Here is a 23676-nt window from a genome sequence, read left to right as displayed (position 1 = left end):
CAGAGGAGAAATATTCAGTCCTGGTCCAAGGACAAGTTTAAGGTCTAATATCTTATGACCCTGAAGGTCTAGAAACCAGAGATTTATGCCATTAGAAAGGGAGATTTCCAGCTTTCCAAGGTGAGATGAAGACACTGATTCTATTTGTGAGAGGCTCCAGGATATCAGATTTTAAAGTGATGACATTTTTAAGCGTAGAAAACCTATGGGGGATTTTTACATCCTCATTGCATAAATGACTCCCCAAGTACATGGCAGCAGTGAATTGGGTCCCTTCTGTAGAATTTGGAACGTGCTTAAGGATTCTCCATGGTGAATGGTGCTATAGAAATCTAAAATATTGGGTTGGTTGAGGTTTTGTTACCGTCACTTTCCTTCCTAAACCATGTGGAAAAAAAAGTAAGTTGAGCTGAGGCTGCTTTTTGGCATAACTAGCCCCATAGCAAATATACATTTCATGTCCTTGGGAGACCTGGAGGGACTATTTACTGCTGATATGATAGGAAATATCCAGCTTGGGTTTCCTGTTCTAGTCTCCCAAATGGCAGAGTATTAAAGAAGTGAAACCCTGAGTCTTCTCCTCAAATTAGCAGAGCTAGACTAGGAGCTTCTTTATTGCTTCTTGACGCAAGGTTATAACAAGATGGTGGAGGTGAAATTCTGCTTTTCTATACACAAAGAGCACCCAAATATGTCAGTCAGAAGAAACTATATTTTAGAATTTTAAAAAACACACACACAAAGACACCAAACCAAGAAAAGAACAAAAGTAAAATCTCCATGAGAGCACAGTGTGTCCCTCTTCTGTACAGACTGTAGCCATTCTGAAAACAAAATGGCTGCTGTTTCAACTCACAGAGAGAGTGCTTGAACGTAAGAATAGCCACACTTGGTCAGAATATAAGAACATAAGAATAGCCAAACTGGGTCAGACAACAGTCCATGTAACCCAGTATCCTGTCTTCTGACAGTGGCCAATGCCAGATGCTGTAAAGGGAATGAACAAAACAGGGCAATTATCAAGTGATCCATCCCCTGTCGTCCAGTCCCAGCATATGGAAGTGAGAGGTTTAGGGATGCCCCAGAGTATGGGGTTGCATCCCTGACCATCTTGGCTAATAGCCATTGATGGACCTGTCCTCCATGAACTTATCTCGTTCTTTTATGAACCCAGTTATACTTTTGGCCTTGGCAATGTGTCCTGGTAATGAGTTCCACAGGTTGACTACATGTTGTGTGAAGAAGTACTTCCTTTTTTTTATTTTAAAACTGCTGCCTATTCATTTCATTGAGTGACCCCTGGTTTTTGTTTTATGTGAATGGGTAAATAAAACTTCCCTATTCATTTTCTCCACACTGTTCATGATTTTATAGACCTCTCTCATACCCCCTCTTAATCATCTCTTTTCCACGCAGAACAGTCCAAATCTTATTAATCTCTCCTCATACGGAAGCTGTTCCATACCCTTCATTATTTCTGTTGCCTTTCTCTGTACATTTTCCAATTCCAATATATCTTTGAGGTGGGTTGACCAGAACTGCACACAGTATTCAGGGTGTGGCATACCATGGCTTTATATAGTGGCATTATGATATTTACTGTCTTATTATCTATCCCTTTCCTAATGGTTCCTAACATTGTGTTAGCTTTTTTGCTGTACATTGAGCAGATGTTTTCAGAGACCTATCTGCAGTAACAAAGTACAGCACACAACCGTGACGAGAGCTTGTGTCTGTGAATGCCCCAGGCAGCCCCTGCTGAAATGGCAGCCCATGCTGTAAAAGAGCAGCTACTTACAAGCTGGACATGAACTAATGAGGGTGCTCATTGCACCAATGCTGTTCTAATGATCTTGGGTCTGCTCTCAATGGGCCTGCATTATGAAGTGGGTGGAAAAGCATACTCAAAAGTGCTGCATCACCACACCTGGGACCGCTGGTCTGACAGACTTAAAGCAGCATGTGTCCCCATAGACTTCCAGTGGATTGAAATCGAGCTGCTCAGAGATAACATGCTAGGAGTCGAGTTGGCTCAAAGGGTCTCCCCAGCTGCCAATCCATGGAGGCTCAACGGTGATGTCAGCTACTCCTTGGGTCGGAGGAAAATTCCCCTCAGAAATGGCTGCAGAAAGGGAAGTCAGCTTTATGTAACGGCCAGAGCCCTTTTCCTTGCCAGGGCCCTGCCTGACTGCCATGTATGGAAATCAGCCTGACATGAGGGTAGGGCAAATGGCCTGCCCTGTCACTGAACATCCTCAGTGGATCAATCCAGGATATAAAAGCATTAGTAACTCCCTGTGGCAGAGGGAATAAGAGGCAGGGGCAGAAAAGTCCTGCAGGAAGCCATCCTAGGAACCACTAAGCTCTGGCAGGAAGTAAACATGCTCATTTTTATCACAGTTAACAACACAGCACGTCAAGAAGGAAGGAGGTAAGTTTGAACCCGGTGTGTTTACTGTACTAAGCGCAGGGTAGGAACTCTGCCTCCTCCCAGTTAGCAAGGATTATTCATTCAGAACACTTAAGGAAACTAGGTTTGCACAATCAGAACATTTCTAGTGTGATTAAGCAACTCAACTTTTGCACTGGTGGAGAAGTTGCTTTAGAAGGACCTGGTTGTACAATATTCAAGTGTAAAAACTCCTGTGGCAGGTTGTTATTGGGGTCTGAACTAAGGATCTCCAGGACCAAAAGCATGAATCGCTCCAGCTTGAGTTGTATATAGGACAAACTCCCCGGACTGGTAGCTGTGGTAACCTCTGTGGGCCAGCCACTACATGGGGACTCATAACAGCCACTGAATGGTGAGGTCCCTGGGGAAGATGCTGGGATTGCATGGGGCAACTATATACTAAACAAAGTCCCTTTTAGAGTTTGAGAGTCTGGTGTCAGTGTCCCAATGCAGCATTATTGTTAGTGCAACTGTGACATGGAGGTTTCTTTGGTGAATCTCTCTCTTTGGCTAGGACATGAAATGTCTGTCGCTTATTAAAGCAATTGCTAACATCCAACGCTCAACATGGCAAGATTCAAAGAACTCGCTTGAGATGTCAAGGAAGGGGGTGGACAGCAATGGCAGATTGGCAAAGGGAACCATAAATAGTTCCTCAGAGAAAACTGGGTCAGCAGTGTTTGCTGTGTCTCCTGTCCTGGTACTGCTGATTGTGAGCCTCACCCAACCAACTTGGGTAAGGCTGGCAAATCCACAGCTGTCTGTGTGTGCGGGATAAGCATGTGCTGCTGAGGCCTTTAAAAGAGAGCTGTGAATAGAGACATCTGACGTATGTTGCATTTCAGTTTATTGCTTTTACTGTCCAAAAGACAGGAGGTCATTAAAAATGGGTGGATGTTTAAGCAACCTCCTTTTGGGCAGATGGGCCATTAACACTTTACGTGCAGGTTTTATCATATTTACAGTAACTCAACATCGCCACACAAACATTAATGGCTTAATCCTCAGAAATACCCTTGTGGGACAGGTAAGGGTTAGTATCGCTGGTTTGTAGCCCGCCTCTCCCTCCCCATCACTGTGGTATCTGAGCACCTGTTGACCTTCAAAGTATTTATCCTCACAACTGTCCCGTGAGGTGGGGAAGTGTCCAATCCCCTTTTGCAAATGGGGAACTGAGCCACAGAGCGACTAAGTGTCTTCCCCACAGTCACACAGGAAGTCTGTGACACAGCAGGAATCTGAACCTGGGTCTCTCCAATTGCAGGCTAGTACCTCAATTACCGGACCATCCTTCCTCTCTGTGGCGCAGAGATTTTAAGTGACTTTCCCAAGGCCGTGACAGCCGTCCATGCTAGACCCAGTTTGCTCCTGGAGCCCTGTCCTCTGCTCAGTCCTCTCAGCTGTCACCTATGGGCTAAGATAAGAATAACAAGGTCCCAAACTACCCCTATTGAAGCTAATGGCAAATTTCCCATTGACTTCAATGGGAGCAGAGTTAAGCCCTCACTTGCCTTTGGCCCTTTTCAGCCATATTAAATTCAGGCCTTCTCTCTTCTGGGGATGACTCCCTGATTTCAGCAAGCCATGGCCGGCAACTAGTGTAGCTGAATCAGTCAAACCCCTGGTTTTCCACAATGGCCAGCATAGGTGAATTACAGCATGGTGTAAATTGTGGCTTTCTGGAGCTGTTAGGAGCATGCACCTGTGCGACTGGTTACTAATCACTACAACCAAGGCTAATCCCCAGTGCAAACAAAGCCTCCGAGAGGAATCGCTATTGAGGCATGATTGAGGTGAGGGAATCCTCTTTCTATAGGCAGAGCAAAGGTCTATTTGTTTTGCACACAAGGTAATGGACACAGTGGGGAATGAGGCCATCTCTTTTTCCACCGTGCACAGCTGCTGCGTGAGCTCAGCTCCCGCACAAATCAATTACTCTGTTCATTTCTCCCCAGTGCAATGTGATCCGTCTGTCCCCCTTCTCTGTGTAATGGATGTTCACATTGCCTTAAGGAATGGGAGGGGCACCACATGGAGCTAAGGACAGTTTCAAGGATGCTGAGGGAGGACATGTGGGCAGAACACTTGGCATCTAAGCCTGGGCTGGGGGGGATCACAATCCTCTCCTAAAAACCCTGAGGGATGAGCACATGAATGCAAGATGACGACATGAGGGGAGACCGTGAAACAGCTTGGACTGAAATGACAGCAAGATGCAGATGACACCCAGCCTGGAGTTATCTTTACATCAGATGCAAACACCAACGTCTCCCAGCTCTCCAAGGGCCCAGATGGGAGCAGGACTGAGGGGGTGATGCTGGGCCAAGGGCAGCACTTCAAAGAACTCATCGTCTCCAGCACAGCACTGTCCGGTAAGGACCCTGCCTCAGTGAGGATGTGCCCTCAGACCGCTGACCATCAAGAGATCCTCAGTGGTCACCTGGTCATCTCATTGCTTCTGCACACCCAATGAGCCACACCTGCAAAATCTGTCCTTCCCCATCTACAGCTCGCAGTCTGAGGTGAACAGTTAGATGACTGACTGTTAATGACATGCTTGGCACCTGTCAGCTGTAGCTCTCAAAATGTTTTACAAATGTGGGTATACATCATTATCCCCATTTTGCAATGGGGGAAACTGAGGTACACAGAAATGAAGTGACTTGCCCAAAGTCCCACAGTGACTTCATGGCAGGGCTGGGACTAGAACCCAGGTGTTCGGACTCTTATGCTGTTGCCCTACCTATTTGACCCCTAGTGACATACGAGCAAAGGTGTCTGCAGGAGGGAAGGAATAATGTCACAAGGTGAAGGAAAAAGGAGGCAGATTCTCGGAAAAAAACCTGTTGCTTTGGTTTCTCATGATATGATCAAGCTCTGTCTTCTCCCAGAAGGGCCTTGGAGCTTTTTGACACAGCCTTGTGTCGCCAAATCTCTAGTTCCTGGCCCTGTGTAAAGCTTGATGCTATCATGGAAATGTTTGCTGGGGGCTCTATTTGCTGGGTTCACATCCCCAAGTTTTGGGATGAGCTTAAGTTTTGATCCAACTGTAAAATCTCAAAGCAAAACTCAGTGGAAGCCTTGAACACACCATCGTTTCTCAGAAGTCACGTGTGCTTGCCAGATTCACATGGTTTCTCTTTGAAATCTCAACTCCGCCCCAGGCTAGTTTGAAATTGGGTAGGGTTTGCCTGAATGGTCAGTGACCCTCTATCTCCCTTTCAGCCATCCTGAGCTTAGTCTCCTATTTGCTACAAAACTGAACCAGGTAGTTTCAGATTTCATTGCAAACATTTGGCCCAGGTTCACTTGCTCCCCTCACATGGCAAAATGAAACAGCATCACCCCCAGCACAGCACTTGGTTCAAATCACTTTAGAGACATCTAGTGTTGCAAGGAGGGCCACATTTTGTTTGCTATATTCCTCAGCACCTTCTGCAGTTATATTGATCAAATGCTATAAACGTTTTCAGTTTTCCACTGGCTCCTCAGAAAATACCTCTTTGGTGATGGTAATAATTCATCATGATTGCTATTTATTGTTTGTATTACTGTAGCACTTAGGAGCCCTCTGCTTTGTACTTCTATGGTATCTTCCATCTGTGGTTCTTAAAGCCTTTATACACATCAGGGTTAGCCTTGCCAAACCCCAGTGAGGTAGGTAGTGGTATTCTCATTTTTCACATGGGGGAAACTGAGACAGAGGTTACGTGATTTGCCGACAGTCACACAGGAAGTCAGTGGCAGAGAGAGGTTTCCCCAGTTACTGGCCCATTCCCTAACAACTAGACCATGCTTTGCTTTTTAGCTCATGAGCAACCTATCTTTCCTTGCAAAGCTGACATGTCTGCAGGAAGTTGTTCTCTTTGGGGTGCTTTTTCAAAGGGGATGAGTCCCAACCTCCCTGCTGTGGGAACAAAATCTGAATACTTTCACATTAAATCCCATGACTTGCACCTACCAAGTGGAGCAAGTACTTGGATTTTTGGGTACCCACTTTTGCATGTGCAAATGGCATCCTCAAAATGGAAACAGCCCATTTGAAAATGTGGCCCTTTGTGTCATAGAAGGTTAGCTTTGATTTAAATGATGGTGACTGATTTTCAAAGCCACCTATGGGAAGCCATTGAAATTAATTGACATTGGGCATCTATATTCCCCATGGCAACTGAAAAACTCAGCTTGAGTTTGTATAAGAGTGAAGGACATGGTGATTGCTTACTTGTTTTGAAAACTACATATTGGTAACCGAGCTATTGTGAGGAGAATAAAGCTCTGTTCTCAGTAGTCAGGCTATTGCATAAGCCATAGATATAGATGGCCCAATACTGCTGAGCGCTCTCAATTGTCATTTACTTCAAACAATGAGAAATAAACAATTTCAATGGGAGTTGTCAATGTTCACAACCTCCATGGAGACCCTCAAGTTTAGGGCCATAGTATTATGTATCTACCTATTTCCCTAAGAGATCACCACTTTCCCTGAACCGTGCCACCCCAGCTGAGGGCTGGAGCCCCATTGACATGAATGAGAAGGGGCTACTGGCTGGGCATTCTCCAGGGGGAGCCCTGAACTTCTATCATTTCTTCCACTCCCCTTTGTCTGAAAAAGCCAAACCCAATGATCTTCAGGAAGTGTCTTCTTTCCTAGGCATTTGGAAACAGGCTGTAAGGGCAAGAAACTGTTGGTGAGGAAGGAGGGTGAATTGAGTGGGAAAGTGGCCTTATCCATTGGCTGTGGGTCACACTGAATGGCATTACCATGTTTCTGTTATAGTTGATGGTTATTCTGGGGTACTTTAATGTGATGTGGAGGGTTCCTGCAGTGCACTTTTCTAGAAATGTGTCTAAATCCAGATAAATAAATCATTGTACAGCTCACACTCATGCTAGAGAATTCCCGATGCTATGGAGAGCAATTTGTTTGGGGAAAGATTCTTGATGTAAGCAATCTGGGTGAAATAATGAGGCATGGTTCTGTGTCACAGCATCTCTTAAGGCTATGCCCAGGGAGCGGCCACACTTGCTCGCAGCTGCGCCTAAAGGCACAATGTAGCTCATTGGTAGCATTAATAACAAAACAGTATCAGACACTTATACAGCACCCTTCATCCCAAACTATGGTCTACCTGACCCTGCTGTGTGTAGCCCATGGGGACAGCAGTCCACCCCACATTGCACCATAGGGGATCAAGGCCTTGGTAGTGCAGTCAACTGCTGCACAGGGTACTGCATAGTGTTGGAAGAAAGGCGTATTTTGGTGCCACTTAAGCCATATTTTCAAAGCTTAAGTGGTGCATGGGTCTCTGCACAGGAGTGAATTTCACTTTTAAGGCTCAGACTTCCTACTTCAGGTCTTTAGCGAAGGGTGAAGGTGCTGGCTGAAGAGGGTGCCCCTTGGGTGTTAAATATTGGGATTTCCTGGAACTGTAGGTTCAGATTTTAGCAGCATTGATTTAGCATTTCAACTTGAGTTCCATGCATCTTAATATAGGGATTTTAGGACTAGATCTGCAAAGCCGAGGTCCTTTCTACTCTGCATGGAGACTGATGATCCTATGAGACTTTATAGGAAGAGTAGGGGTTTGCCCTGTTGTGCTTAGCCCAGGTTCCCTCTTTTTTCCCAATGCTATGCCACACACTGTGCATTGGTTGGCTGCTGTGTTTCAGAGGTACTGTGTGTACCCAGGCCCCGATCCTGGATTGTGCAGTGTTTAGGCAAACTGGTGCACCCACACATCACACAATGCAGAGTAAGGGCCATAGCTAATCTACTCTTTGGAATGAAGGTTATTGTTCTATTATTAATGATACCAGTGAACTAGATTGTGCCTTTAGATGCAGCCCTGAGCAGCCTCCCAGGAAAAGCCACAAGGGACTGTGACTCAGAGACACCCCACTAAGGCACAATTGCTCCCCAGCTTCCTCCCTCTGGGGTCATGATTTATTGCTGGTCTATATGGGCAGGAAATTACTATATTGAGCAGGAGGTTGGACTAGATGACTTCCTGAGGTCCCTTCCAATCCTGATATTCTACGATTCTATATTCCTTCAGTGCTGACTCAGTTACTCTGCCCAGTGAATGGGGGTTTGGCACCAAGGCCCCACTCGTTCCTTGCCCACCTGCTCCAGGGCATGACGAAAAGGTTTAGTAGCTTCTGACTCCCATGTGCCTGAACCTGAGGTCTGGGAAGCCCAAGTAGGGAGGTGAGGTGGGGGCTCTTACTCCCTTGTGCTGGTGCATAATCCGAGTCAGCGCCCGAGGATGATTTTTAGGGATTCCATTAGATTATTAATAGCCCACTGCAATGGCTATACTCTCTCTCCCATTCTAATGTGACACCATGGCCTACACTAATATGGACGTTGGGGCTGTATTGAAAATTGTAGGAGATCATTTTCAATTTCAGGAGATTTTCCTGGTCCTGCTTACAGACTGGGCTCTGTAGGGAAGTGTGTGATCTGGGCCTAGCAGCGGTTAGCCAGCAGTCTGCTTTATCTCTCTTTGTTTTAGAGTTCTTATGTGTTGTTCTGAATTCTAAGGCCTGGTCTACACTTAATTAAACCAACCTAACTATACTACTCAGGACTGCGAAAAAAAATTGTGCCCTGAGCACCTCTAGAATGACCTAATCCCTGGTGTAGACGTGGTTGGGTTGGTGGAAGGATTCTTCCATTGACCTAGCTACAGCCTCTCTGAGAGATGGATTAACTATGTCGACAGAAAAATCCCTTCCATCAAGGTGGGAAGCATCTACACAACAGTGCTGTAGCTGTGCTGCTGTAGTGTAGACATAACCTAAGAAATAAAGTAGTGTTACATTGCAACCTTCCTGCAAGCGAATTTTATGTTTAGCTAATTTCTCTGTTTGTATGGCGTGACTATAGCAAGAATGGAAACAAAATCCATGCATTTAGCAATGTACTACCAGGGAGTCCACTCAACCTGTACTCTGTTCACACAGCCCCATCAGCATACTGGAACAGAGATCCCCACATGAGCCTGAGCACGTTAGATAGTGCAGTGTCTCCTCTTCCCTGCAATTATGCCTGCCTTTATTTCTAACCTAAAATCAGCAAGGAGAGGATAATACGGCTTGGGGGTGGAGAGGTGAGAAACAAGCCTTTTATAATTCTGGCACATTACAGTAAAGCAAACGGTGACTCATCCATTCAGTTTGGTGCAGGATGGATGCATCTTTCATCTGCGCAGGCAGGGGAGGCAGGAATAGATTTAGTTTCTAATCCTCTGGGGGCTCAGATGTAATTCTGTGAGCAGGTGGGAGAGCTTCATTCCTGATATGGGCCCTGTTCTATTGGCTGGGGTTGGTGGTTACATCAGGAGCACTGCATGGCTTCTACTGCACTGACCTTGGAGAAGCTGTAGCATCAAGGACTGAAGACTTTCCAGAGAGGCAGAAATTTGGAAGGGTTTTCTTTTTTCTTTGTCATCGGTGTCATTATCTCATCTCCCTCTTTGCAGACCTGTTTCCCAAAGAAAGAGCTGGGAAGCTGCGTTCTTGGCAGCCCAGCCCCTTGAAACAGGATTGGTTGTTAAACAAAGAAGTAATAAGGAGAGAACCCCATGCCTTTTGTGCAACCTGTTCACAAGCACAGTGAGATTTGTAGGAGGCAGAAAGAGAGAGAGGGATGGGCGGAGAAGCAGAGAGAGAAATAAATGTCTATAATAAGGGATAAAAGAAAAAAAGGAAGATGGAGGAACAGGTAGTTGGAGAGAAACAATCTGGCGGGGGGGGAGAGAAGAAAGCCAAAGGCAGCTTAAGAGATAAAGGCCCTGAGTTTTTCTCCTTTAGGGTCTTGCTTAAATTTAAGCCCATTGACTTCAGCTGGACAGCACAGCTGCTTAAAGTGAAGCAGGTGCTGAAGTGCTTCGCTGGAGTGGGAACAAAAGAGGAGGAGAGAGGGCTAGTTGGAAGGATTCAGAGAGGGTTTAAGCCAGCTCTGAGGATAGGAGGGAGCCTGCTACCCAGAAGGTTGGAGAGCATTAAAGAAAGGGGGTTAAATTCTTTGCTGGTGAGCGAGGAGCATGTGGAGGGCTGGTGTTCTAGGTGGGGAGACAGAAAGGCAGCCCAAGTGAATTCGCAGCTGACTCCTCTACAAACTACCCTGTCAGCTCTGCTGCAGCCATCACCTGGGGTCCCTGCCCTCTGCAGGGATAAAGGGTGTTTCAATCTCCTGGCTGCTCCACTCACCCAGTTGAGCCCAAGGTCTGAAATGACACAGGGCAGTTCTGTGATGTGGGGCCTTCTAGCACATAGTGAAGACAGAATGAAAAATGTCAGCAGGTTGCCTTAGTCAAGGAGAGGGCGACAGGAATAACAGGAGTGAATATTTTATTCATATTACTTATAGTACAGTAATGCCTCCAAGGTCCAGCTGAGGTCAGGGACCCATTGTACTAGGCCCTAGTGAGACTCAGACACTATCCCAAAGAGCTTACAGTCTAAATAGACAAGACGGATAAAGGGTGGGAGAGAGGACAGATGGGGCACTGAGGCACAGAGATTAAGTGATTTACCCCAGGTCACACAGGGAATCGGGCAGAGCTGGGGACTGAATCCAGCTCTCCTGAGTCCCAGTCCAGTCAGCCTCATGATACTTGTCAAATGAATGACCCTCTTCTTTGTTAAAATTCAAGAATGGAGAGATTCCAAAGGGCTCTAGTGAGAGTGACTGTGTTGACTGAAACCATCACATAGCCATGTCCCTTGGCGCTAGTAATTCCACACGGGCTGGTTTTCCAGCAGGAAAGTAGTTTTCTCTCTTTGTCATGAGTGCAGCTGGTTAGAACATTTCTAACTGCATGTCTTTTTGTTGAAATATGCTGTTCTGTCAAAGCCAAAATGTGTCATGGAAACGGATAGATTTCAGCATTGTTTTTGACCAGAGGTTCCAGGGCTCTCTGGTCACAGAGACAGAGAGAGACCCGAACTCAAAAACTGAGCTTTTCAATCCAAATTAGCCACTTCAACACAATTTTGTTCTGCAAAAAACATTTGCAAAGCTTTGAGGTCCTTGTTTTCCAATCTACCTAAGGGCGGGGTGCATCAGGTGAGTGGTTCTGGCCTTTTGAGTTCGGAGTGGAAATCTTAACTTTTATATTTTCAATAGTACGAGTGATCATCATTTGCTCATTTTGTGTCTAGAACAACATTAAATATTGTGGGCTAGTTTCTCTGACAACGTCAATCTGTGTAGATCAATTACGGTTAGAGGAACTATGCCAATTGACGACACCAGGTGAGGATCTGGCCCATATATAACTGTTAGTACAGTTTGGTAGCTGGATTTGATATACACTGAAAGATAATTGCATTTTATTCCTTGATTAAGGAGCCTGGGACTAGAGTGGGTTGGGAAATTAATAGCAGAACACCAATTATTCTGAACATGGCTGGAATGGCTGTGGAGACTGAAAGTGGCATATGGAGCCTTTCACTTCTGTATCACCACCAGTGTGGAAACCAGCAGAGTGGCCGTGGCCAACAATTGTACCATCTTATGGCTGTTTATTGACTTTATATGAAGTGTGTTTGGGGGTTTCACTCTAGTTCCTGTAGGCCGGGTGTCCACAGCATGGCTAAGAGCCTTAGCAGGGCCTCACGATTGAATTTGCATGAAGCCTGCATTACATATGCACTAGCTGTGCTGACCACACAAGTGGCCCTTCTAGATCTGAGCTGAGGCAGGGCAGGGTGGGAGAAGATTACATTGCTGCAGCCTGTGCTGTACTTATTCCTTGGAAAAATAGAGGTCCGTCTCCAGGGCCATCACTCTGGCATCTTTCATAGTGCACTGAATTCACTTCAGAAATGGCACTTGTGTTGATGCTACATTCTTGATGTTGTATTTTTAGCTACCTGCATCCTTTGTTTTTGCTTGTACTATGGTTAGACCTCAGAATTTGGATCTGCATTCAGATCCACATCTTAAATGGCCCAAAGTTTTTGTGGGGCTGATTCAGCCCGCTATAAGAACACAGGAATTGCAGGACCAGAGCAGTGGTCCATCTAAACCGGCCCCCTGGACATTTCATGAAACTAAAAAGGCAGCAAATGTAAGAATGATAAAAGGATTTTTTTTTTCCACAATGCAGAATTAGTCTGTGGAACTCATTGCCATAGGACATCATTGAGCCCATGAGTTTTGCAGGATTCAAAAATGTATACAGATAACAAGAATATCCAGAGTAAGGATTATGAAAAAGAGGGGGGAAATGGAAGGGATACAACCCTCATGTTCTAGGGCATAAACCAACCTCTAATTTAGGGGGACAAGAAGAAATTTCTTTTATGGACAGTTTATTGTTTTATTGGCCATTTTATAGTCTCTCGCACCTTCCTCTGAAGTAGCTGATACTTGCCATTATCAGAAACAGGATACTGGACTTAGATGGAGCACCGGTATGGCAATTCCTATATTCATATATCTTTGACAGCAGCCAGTACCAAATACTTCAGAGGTTGGTGAAAGGTTGACCCCACTGGTCAGTGTATATTATGTGTCCCCCTCCATGCCTGATCCACAGAGGGTATGGGTCTATTACAGGCTTCTGCTTGAGAAGTTTGCTTTTTAGCTCAAGCTGTAGACTTCTGCTTTCAGCTCCGGAGCTCCCTGGTTCAGTCCCTGGCGTTGGCCAAGTTGACAGCTGTCTGGGATTTGAGATGCTCAGTGGGCTTTGGCTGCACAGGAGAAACTGCTTCTCTCTGGAAGCATGTAAGCAGCTGGTGTTATGCCTCTTGCTCTGTACCTGATCCACTGAAAATGTGTGCCTGTTACAGAATTCAAGCTATAGAGACCCAGACACGCAGGGAGGTGCCTGGTTCAATGTCTGGTGTTGAGCAAAATGATGGCCGCTACACAAGAAACAGCATAGTGGACAGCTGTGGAATAGGAGGTTTCTACCTAAAACCAGATGACAAGTAGTTGGCTTATTTCCCTTTGATGAGCCCCTGCACCCCCCCTCATGTAGCTTTATTCCAACCCAGGCTCACTTTGGGGGTGGGGGGAGGAGGGGAGAGATAAAGTGCTAATTATTCTAAATGTTTCCCAGAGAGGGGGAAGCACACTGAACATTGCACAGAAATGTCACCACTTGCTGCAGCCCCTTATAAACAGGAGAATTAGAGGGTTTTTAATGCCCCCCCAAACCATCATTCTATGAGATTTTTGAAGTCGGTGGGTCATCTTGGAACAAAAGTGCAACAAACGAAGCCCTCTGGCTGGGGAGGTTTTCAGGCGAGCCTCCTCTTCTAAGCTGACTGTGTTAATAAGCTCATATTTCACTTAGCTGGCAGAAAGCTCTCCAAAGGACCCTGGAAGCGCTGAAGGTCAGTGGGGAGATAATGAAGAAGGCTGCTCAGATCTGATGGTTGCCTCCTGTTTACTCATTATTTCCCAGATGCATCACTGACACCAAGCATCTCCAGTGCAGCTCTGGCAGAGAGCTGGCTGGCAGCAGCTTCTCTTTTCTTTCCATCACATAGAAGCTGTAACACCAGCCTGAGTCCTTGTTGATCCCTCTCATGCTCCATCCACTTGTCATTTATGCCTCATGGGAAGGGCTGTACCAAATTCATTGCCGTGAAAAACGCGTCATGGACCGTGAAATGTCGTCTCCCACCGTGAAATCTGGTCCTTTGTGCGCTTTTACCCCATACTATACAGATTTCTTGGGGGAGACCAGTGTTTCTCTAAGTGGGGGGTTCTGACCCAAAAGGGAGTTGTAGGTGGGTTGCAAGTTTATTTTAAGGAGTCATGGTATTGCCACTCTTACTTCTGTACTGCCTTCAGAGCTAGGCAGCTGGAGAGTGGCGGCTGTTGGTTGGGTGCCCAGCTCTGAAGGCAGCAGTGCAGAAGTAAGGGTGGCAATACCATACCATGCCATCCTTACTTCTGCACTGCTGCTGGTGACGGCTCTTCCTTTAGAGCTGGGTTCCTGGCCAGCAGCCACCGCTCTCCAACTGCCCAGCACTGAAGGCACCAGCACCACCGCCAGCAGCAGCGCAGAAGTAAGGGTAGAAGTACAGCAATCTGCCCCCTACAAAATACCTACAACCCCCCACAACTGCTTTTTGGGTCAGGACCTCTGCAATTACAAAACCGTGAAATTTCAGATTTAAATAGCTGAAATCATGAAATTTACTGGTTTTAAAATCCTATGACTGTGAAATTGACCAAAATGGTTAGCTGTTTTTTTCCTGTCAGGACTAACTATTATCAAGACCATCCCTGACAGGTGTTTTCTAACCTGCTCTTAAAAACCTCCAATGATGGAGATTCCACAACCTCCATAGGCAATTTATTCCAGTGCTTCACCACCCTGATAGGAAGTTTTTCCTAAAGTCCAACCTAAGGTACCCCTGCTGCAATTTAAGCCCATTGCTTCTACCCTCAGAGGTTGGGAACAATTTTTCTCCCTTCTTCTTGAGAACAATAAGTTCTCAAGTAGCATTTTTCTTCCTTTGCCTATCTGTAAATTTTGCTGATTATCGATGGAAATATTTTTGTAGTCAGTTTGTATGTATGTGGTGAAATCAATGTTTATTGACCTTTACTGATGATGAATCTAATCCTTCAAAGCCTACATATACTAAAAGGACAATCACTGCCCCAATCTGTACAGCTTGTCTACAGTTCCACCGCAACCTACAAGTAGAGTGGCTCTGACAGTAAAACATGCTCTCGGTGGCTCTTGTATCTATCACTCTGCATCCTGTTCACTCATGTCTCATTTTCTGTTTGTTCTTCCAGGTTCCGTGTCATGTCCTGGTGAAATATTGGCGGAGTGAGAAGGTTGCTGGGACGACTGCTACCAGGGGATCCATTTGAGGTTGATCCATCAGCCTGACTACACCAGGTGAAAGCAACGTGGGTCCATATAGCTGGTAGTAATATCCTGAGAGCCGGCCCTGTGAAGGTCAGGTCACCCCCACCCCCTGACTGCACTCATAGGGATGGAATCTAAAGGAAGCACTCGAAGCGGAAGCAAACCTGATGCCAAGGCCGCCAGCTCAGGAAAGCCAGAGAAGCCCAACCCCGGGCCTGCTATGAACGCAGACAAGAAGGAAACCCCCTCCAAGGAGCAGCCCGCCCCTGTGGCCACAATGAAGAAGGCGGCCAGCGAGACCGCTGCACTGAATAACCACAGCCCTGCGGCCCCGGAGGTGCAAGAGGCCACCGGCCAGTCCCCTGACTCTGAGCACAAGGGAAACGGCGCAGAGGAATCCTCAGGCAGTGTCTTCGACAATGTGAAGCCACTGGCCATTGTTGGAGGTGTGGTGGTGGCTGCCATTGCTGTAATTCTGGGAGTGGCATTTCTAGCCCGGAAAAAATGAAGACAGAGAAAGGGTTGGGGGAGAGAAATATAATCAACTGTACAGTTCCTTTTGAAACACATGCATGCAGTAAATTCTATACATATCTATACATATATAGAGAGAGTGCTAGATAGGGTAACTACAGCACCAACAACTACTCCAGAAGTCTTGTTCCAAAGGAGCTGTGCCAGTTTGACCAGTATGGGTACTCCATGCACTCATTATGTGCTTTCATGTAATATAACTTGGCTTGTACAATGGTGTATAGATTACAGCTTCTCCTGATCAGTGTAAATGCCAGTGTCCCCTCCCCCACGCTCCTCCCCAGGAGACTCCCCACTTTCCCATAGTCCCAGCATTTCCAAGCAGAGGTGTTCTACATCCTATCCTGAGACCCTGCTCTATTTATTTTGATTTTTTTAAATTGGGTTGTGGTAGAGAAGAGGAAAGGGAGAAAAGGAACAGTACTAAGACCCAGTTCATCAATTATTGTGGTTTATTATTAATATCATACCCCAACTTGTGCTGGGCGCTTTGCAGACATGTAAGATGGCAGCTCCGAGCTTCTGGCCTAATATGTACATTATATTCCTAATGCTTATCACCCAACCTTTAAAAACAAACCGACAAGACAGGAGTAACCCATAGCCGGAGGTGAGCTGACTGTGTGATATAGAAGAGTGTGGATCATATGGCATTATAGAACCTTTTCCCTGTCTGAGATGCAAACCAGTAGCTACAGTGAAGCTCAAGGGGCAAATATGTCTCACTGAGATCTACAGTGCAGTTTTCAGCCCATGGAGACAACATACAAGACTTGGAGTCCCATCCCATCTTTAGTCATACAGAGGACAGTTTCAATCTGCTCCATTTTATGTATATTGGGGGCAGTCCCAGGCACCCAGCCATTTGCCAATGCAGATAAGGCCATTGGGACAGAGTTTGGACATTCCTGCCCTAGAGAGTGATGGACTGTTTTGGACATAATACAAACAGAAAAGGAGTACTTGTGGCACCTTAGAGACTAACAAATTTATTAGAGCATAAGCTTTCGTGAGCTACAGCTCGGACATAATACAATATTTGATAAACTTAAAACTGGCCTCAGCAGAGCACTTAGGGCTCACTCCAAACTGCACTGGTGTCCATTGGAGGTTTTCCATTGACTTCAGTGGGCTTTGGCTCAGGCCCTTAATCCTGGTGCTTTTCCATAAAAGGTTGATCTCTCCTTGCATGCAGCAAAGGTAGAAGAAAAGGCAGACAAGAACTGGGCTTTAAGGGCAAGTAGCACATGAAGCACTATGGGAATGATATACATGATCCCCTTTATGCTGGGAAAACCATGTGCAAAAGTGATGAAAACAGATTGTGCTTGGAGAGATCTTCTACCACCTAATTTGAGTCTACCAGGAAAATGTAAAAAAACCCATGTCTTGAAAGTGGAAACAATTTCCCAAAGCTTGGAAACAGCCTGGTTTCTTTGCTGGGGCGGAAGGGAAGGAGGTGAGATCTAAAACCAGACCGTGGGTAGGAAGGGAGAAGTAAGGGAGGGGATAGATGGAGGCTCCATTTACTACATTCATTGAAGCCTTTCCCATGACACTGAGAAGATGGGACACCCCAACTCTTCTGAGGATGAGTGACCTTTCCAGACTCAGAACTTCCATTACGACCCCTATTTGCTGCTGCTGCTAGCGTATGGAAAGGATTCTTTATCCAATGTTTTGTTTTAAACAGAGCCAGAATTGAAACAGAATAACCGAAAGAGTCATTGGAACTCAGCAGTAGTTCTTGCTAACCGGTGAGTGATACACAGGAGTGTCACAGTTTTGCAGCGATGATTGGCAAAGATACTTTTCAAAAGCCAGAGAAACCAGTCCAAATTCAGAGGAAATGTAGAAGTGGGGTGTAAGTTACATGTCTGGAAGGGAGCCTGAGCACCTGGGCGTATAAACCAGTATAAGGGCTAGATGAAGCATCAATTATGCCAAGTCTCTTAGTTTCTTACACCAGATATTTTGCATCTTCCACTGACACATCTAGTATTGGCCACTGTTGGTTGACAGGATACTGGACTGAATGGACCACATATCTGATCCAGTCTGGCAATTCCTAGATTTCTAACTCAGAGTCCTTTAAGAATTTATCCTACTGAGTACATGTGGCTCGTCGGAATATTTGGGCACAGCTTCTTTACAAATTCCCTTCTATTCCTGCAGTTAATTTTTCACCATCTTTTCTATGAGGCTCTTAAAATATTCCCAGAAGTATGTGGCCTCTTTGGGTATAAAATTCTATCTCCTGGTTTCCAAACTATTGTGTGTTTCTGAGTTTTAACCTGCATATGTTCTTTTCCATTGCACAGACTGATGCAATCTGATCAGGTTTGCCCCATTGTTGAAACAAGTGCTAACAACCACCATGCTTAAACTTGATAGGTGCTAGCACTGTTTCACCTGTATTGTGGACAGGATTTATAACTCCAGCTTGTAATACATTCCCTCCTGTACTGAGAAGGCTATGGGAAAACCTTAGTAAGAATAGACTAGCTACATCATGGGGGATTCCTTGTTATTATCTACCCAGAAGGCTGTTTGGCTGGTTGTTTCTTTAATAACCTTTCCTTGTTGGGGAGCTAATGTGTCCCCATAATGTTTTGCAGATGCTGAGATGTTAATTTATTATTATAAGCTGGGGTGAGGATAGGGTGAAAAGAAGGAAGTGCAAAGTACAGACCCCTGAGATGGGGAAGAAATCATAACTGTCTAGCCTGTCTCCTGCCAAGGCAGGGTTGGTGACTCCTGGAACTTATGAAGCAGAGATTTGATTTCTAGCTTCAAGTGTAAGTTACTTCAAGAGATGCTTCCCTATTTGTTGCCCTCCCATTTAGTTCTGGCAGATGTGTTTTCCAGTGGAGTGTGTGATAAAAATCACAGATCTAGCTCCTTTCTGAACTAACCAGGGTAAACAGAAATTCAAGGAGGAAAACATTGGATGCTTCGCAGGAGCCCTCCTCTCTTCCTCTTTTTAAAAGTGTTTTAATTTGATTGCATTCATCTTTGGAAAACTGAGAAAAAACGTTCTGAGCTGGGAGGGGCTTAACTGCAAAACTTCCATCCAGATCTGAACTGTTCCCCAAAGCAATAAGATACATGATTTGGATGCAGGGCCAACTCTAGTTCTAAGCCAATAATTTCCTCCTGAAATAGGCCAGGGAGATTATTGAAACACAGGAGACTGTGACAGGGGCAGGACTAGAACTTGTCATCTTGAAAAATAACCTTGCCCTCAATCATATTTATGGCCGTGAAGAAATAGGTTAGGTCTCTAAGGGAATCATTCACTTGCTGTAATTGCTCGGTACTGTGGTCCACTGTCTCATTCTCCAGAACCCAGCTCATTTGCTGGTCTGAAAACACCCATTTTTGTGTGGATGTGTACAAACCCACTGCCTGCTTGAAGAATATTACATGTATATATTACAGTTTACTGCAGTCTTTGTAAAGCTACACAACCCATATTTTTTGTAAAGAAAAATATTGAGACCACCCTTTATTTGTGCACCTGCATTCACACAAAGTGTCCATGTTTTCTTTTTTGTACCATTCGCATTCTGCCCAAAGCAACATTTTTGGTCGTGGTCATTTCTTACCACTAAGAGAATGTCTGGCTAGGAAACTCCTGAATGTATAGAGTCCCCATTGTGCTACAAGCTAATAATTACTGTCTCCCCATCTTCCCCAAATAGTCATGTGGGCTACTTTGCTTTTAAAAAGGTACTTCCTCTTTTAAAGTATTTTGGAATGTGTCGTGTTGTAGTGGAACTAGTGCTGGTTTGAGTCTGGTATATCACAAGGAGGTGCCATGCAAGCTTCCTAAACAAACAGGGTTTCGGTGCCCTTCAGTCCTGACTTGCAACTACCCCTTTTAGCAGATGCTGTCTGTTATACCGTTGTGCTGCACTGCATGGTGGTTTCCTGTTGAGCACAAGCGGCCAGTGAGAACTAGACTGAGAAGAGCAAATGATCTCTCTGTTGGAACCAACGACAGATTGAAACCCAATTTGTCATAAGGCAAAAGGCTACCGAATGAACTTGCTGTGCTAAATAAATAGTTGTCCTGTCTTGCGGCAGCACTGAGCACATGCCTTTATTTGCTTGATGTTTTGTGTTGTGTTTGCTGTCATATGAGGTCCTCTTAGTGACATCTCCTCAGTGAGAACGAATTAAAGCTTGAAACGGGTAAGATTCCGGCTTGGGGATTTGTAGAGATCTAGATTGCTAGTTTACTCTTATTGATGCTGTTTAGAAATTTGATAGATTAACTATACAAACACTGCAGTAGAAAATGCAGCTTATCTTTAAAACAGATTCAATTACTACATTTGTTCTATTTTGAAGAAGCCACCCCTCCCGATCTAATGCAAGACTGTCACTTTTTAGGACAGGGTTTCCCCTGTCCCCAGCTCTGTAAAGCTGACATTGGCCACCTTTCCTCTGGTGGGGCCTGATCCGAGGCCCACTGAAGTCAATGGAGAGACTTCTATTGACTCCAATGGGCTTTGGATCAGGCCCAGGCCTCCTAATAGGTCTGCTGTGGGATAGAATCACATCTGAGCGTGAGGGATGCTCTAACAGCGTTTTCAGCATGGTGAGACTGTGTTCTGCCAGGTGCTTTCCATCTCATGGAGGCCCTGATTCACCAAGAGCACTTAAGCACATACTTAACGTTAAGTAGACCCACGGCCCTTCAATGTTACATGCTTAAGTGCTCTGCTGAATCAGGGATTTGGGGGCTGATCCAAAAAACATGAAGGGAAGTCTTTCCACTAATTTCAATAGGCTATGGATCAGGCCATTAGAGCTACTTTCCCATTTTCTTCTTCTTCATTTGTATTGTGGTATTCTGGCATGGTCCCTCTGTGCTGGGTTAATTTCGCTCACAGGGAATGGGGAAAACAACCATTAGGTTTGATTTGAAAGGGTTCCACGTGTGGAGCTCTCACTCTCATACTTCAGGTTCTATCCTTTGATCTCATGGACCGCCAGGGAAACCATAAGCGGAGACTATGAAGAGTGTCCCTCTCGCACGGTGCATCCAAAACTACTGCTCTATTTACATTTAATGAATTACTCCTAGCCCCAAAATACAATGTATTTTAAAACAATTCTTAAATAATTTAAGGACTTGGATCATCAAGAAATGACTTTTCTTGGCCCATTGAATTTTAAAAACTCTTCCAACCCAATCTTGATTTTAGTTTAATCCTTCACCAAAGACCATCTGTTGCACATACTGCTTATTACTTTTAACAGCATGTCCAGTTATATTAAGGGCATTGAGTGTAGGCTGATAAATGTTAGCTATTATGTTTAGTTTGTGGCAGATGATGAGGCAATACCTAAATTAGACTATCAAATGATATAAATTATATTTAATGTTCCTCTCCTCAGGCTAGACTGTCATAGCCTTGATCACACTTAGTAGCACTTATTTCCCATTGACTTCAGAGGGATTAATCATGTAAGGTACTATGTAGCCTAAGGATATTGTAATCTGGACCATAGACAGGAGACCCACTGAAGGCCACATGTGTCATTCAGTCCAGTGTCTTCACAGGACTACTCACTATGTCATTCCATAATGATGGTGCTTGACCATGTGCCATTGAGAAGATCATTTCATTGTACAATTTTCTCATGCAGTTAAGAACTTTTCCTCATTAGCTGCAGGTTTTTGCCCTTTTTCCAGCCATCATCGGAGAATAAATTCTGCACTTCCATTAACTATTAGGTATTCATAGGCTATGACCAAGTTCCCGCCATCACTCTAAAACTCATTTCTAGTTTATATGGGCCAGATCCTCAGCTGGAATAAATTGGCATAGCCCCATTGACTTGAATGGTGTTACACTGATTTACATCAGCTGAGAATCTGATCTGGGACATTTGTTTCCTTACACTTAATGGCTTATCCTCCAATTTTGGAATACTACTTGCTTCCCTTTTCATTTTATTTAGCATTCCTATAATCTTCCCAAGCAATTTTCCAAGTGTGCTCTCACCAGGGCTATGCGGAAACCAGATTTATGTGACTGTCTCAAATGCAGGAGTACATTTTTAACAGTCCACCCAAAGAATAGCAAAAGTTATGCCATTTAATATATAGATGGCATACTCAGGGGCTATATGTTACAGGCAGGGAAGGAGGTGCACAAGCTTTTAATCTGCTATAGTTACCCAAGTCACAAGTAAATATTATGGCCCAAGTCTGCAAGGTGATGAGTTTCCTCAATTTCCATTGAAGTCAATGGAAGTTGGGGACATTCAGCACCTCACAGTATTAGAACCTTAATTTTCTAGTCTCATTCTAGCCCTCATTATTGCACATCAGTGACTCACTACATGATTGGCACTCTGTTCAAGGGAGGCCCCCAACTGAAGCACTGAGGAACGATTGCAGGTCAGGGTTGAGATGCACTGGCAAAGCTGTGTGAGGAAAGCTAGCACAGTATTTGCATGCACTGTGCATGGCTCAAGCCAGTGCTATTGATCCTTCAGTTATTTGAGTGCAGAGATGAAAGAAATTAAATATATTTCATTGGACAAAAGACTTGAGGCCTGATTTTGAACTAGGTCCATGGCATGGATCATAGTGGGCCTTGGAAATCTGCTAATGTGCATGGCACATGCTGTATTTCCGACGCCACAAGAGAACAGGTTTGAAGTCGGTGCATCAGCTGGGCACAGAAAAGTTTGCAAGCTTTGTTTCCATGTTGGTGGGCTGTTCAAATTGTGTTGTCTCATGGGACTAGGTTAGTGTGAAGATGTACTCATCACATGGCAAGTTCACGTTGTCTTGAAACGGCAGCTTTCCCAATCAGATGAATCTCAGAGCAGGCAAACACTATGGAAGACCACAGGTTACTGGTCTTAGCTATTCACAGATGTGGCTCTACCTTCCACTGCTGCATTGCCCCGGTCTTAAAATCTCCATTCTGTGCAAACGCTGTCAGTGACTCACCTGATATGTAGTGATGTGACCAAGTTTACCACGAGCAGTGGGAGCAGAATCTGCTGTTCTACACTACTTTTCACTGATAAAATAGAACTGGTTAGGATCTACGACATATTCACGTGCCATGCCTGTTCCTACTTCCCCCACGACACTAGCTCCTAACCTGGAGTCTGCAATCTTCCCTGCATAGCCATCTTCCCATTCCACCCCACCTTGGTTTTCACAGTTGGATCTAGCCCACTTAGGGATCTGGGCCAGCATCCCAAGAATCAAAGTTTCTGCCTTGATCTGCCCTTGCACGTTGATGCTACGGTGCAACAATGCCCAGCAGTGAGAGGGAAACTTTCTGCCTATCTTCATCAAGCCCTGCAGTACGCGCCAGACTCTATCGTTGTAGCTTCAAACAGTCCAAAGTTTCTAGGGCGAGTCAACAAGAACAAGGACAGCATATTTCCCCCCCCCCCTTTCTTTTTTTAAAAAAGGAAATTGTTTGACTTTATTAAGTTTTGAGCAGCCCCTCTGGTGCCTTTTCCTGAATCACTGGTTAGGAACCTTTCTAAAGAAATCTCTAAAACATGCAATCCCAGTTATCCAAAGATATTCCACCATTTGCTAAGGTAGGTTTAGGTTCTTTATGAGGTATCGGAGAAATAAAAATATATAAAGTAAACTTGTTGGTCTGATTAAAGGGGATTTTTTTTAAACTAGTAATTCTTAAGAGCCTGATCCAAAGCCCACTGAAGTCAATGAAAAAAGTCCAGCACATTACTGGGTGAAGCCATGTTAGTTTGCAACCATATTTGAAGTCAGTGGGAGTCTTTCCATTGGCTTTGGATCAAGCCCTAAAAGTTTTCCAACTAATAGTA

At 44.9% G+C, this 23676-nt stretch overlaps 1 long non-coding RNA gene across 1 annotated transcript in view; it reads left to right on the top strand.

The window, feature by feature from the left end:
- The window catches only part of LOC119857973, a 28405-nt gene extending 5121 nt beyond the window's left edge, over positions 1 to 23284 (top strand). The window contains exon 2 of the long non-coding RNA XR_005293751.2: positions 15228 to 23284. This is a non-coding gene — a long non-coding RNA (uncharacterized LOC119857973). The remainder of the gene's footprint in view (positions 1 to 15227) is intronic.
- Positions 23285 to 23676: the final 392 nt, after the last annotated feature.

This window comes from Dermochelys coriacea, chromosome 6, assembly GCF_009764565.3.
Source record: "Dermochelys coriacea isolate rDerCor1 chromosome 6, rDerCor1.pri.v4, whole genome shotgun sequence".
Classification (NCBI taxonomy): domain Eukaryota; kingdom Metazoa; phylum Chordata; order Testudines; family Dermochelyidae; genus Dermochelys; species Dermochelys coriacea.
The sequence above is the reverse complement of the archived record's forward strand: the minus strand, read 5'-3'. Positions and strand labels throughout refer to the sequence as shown.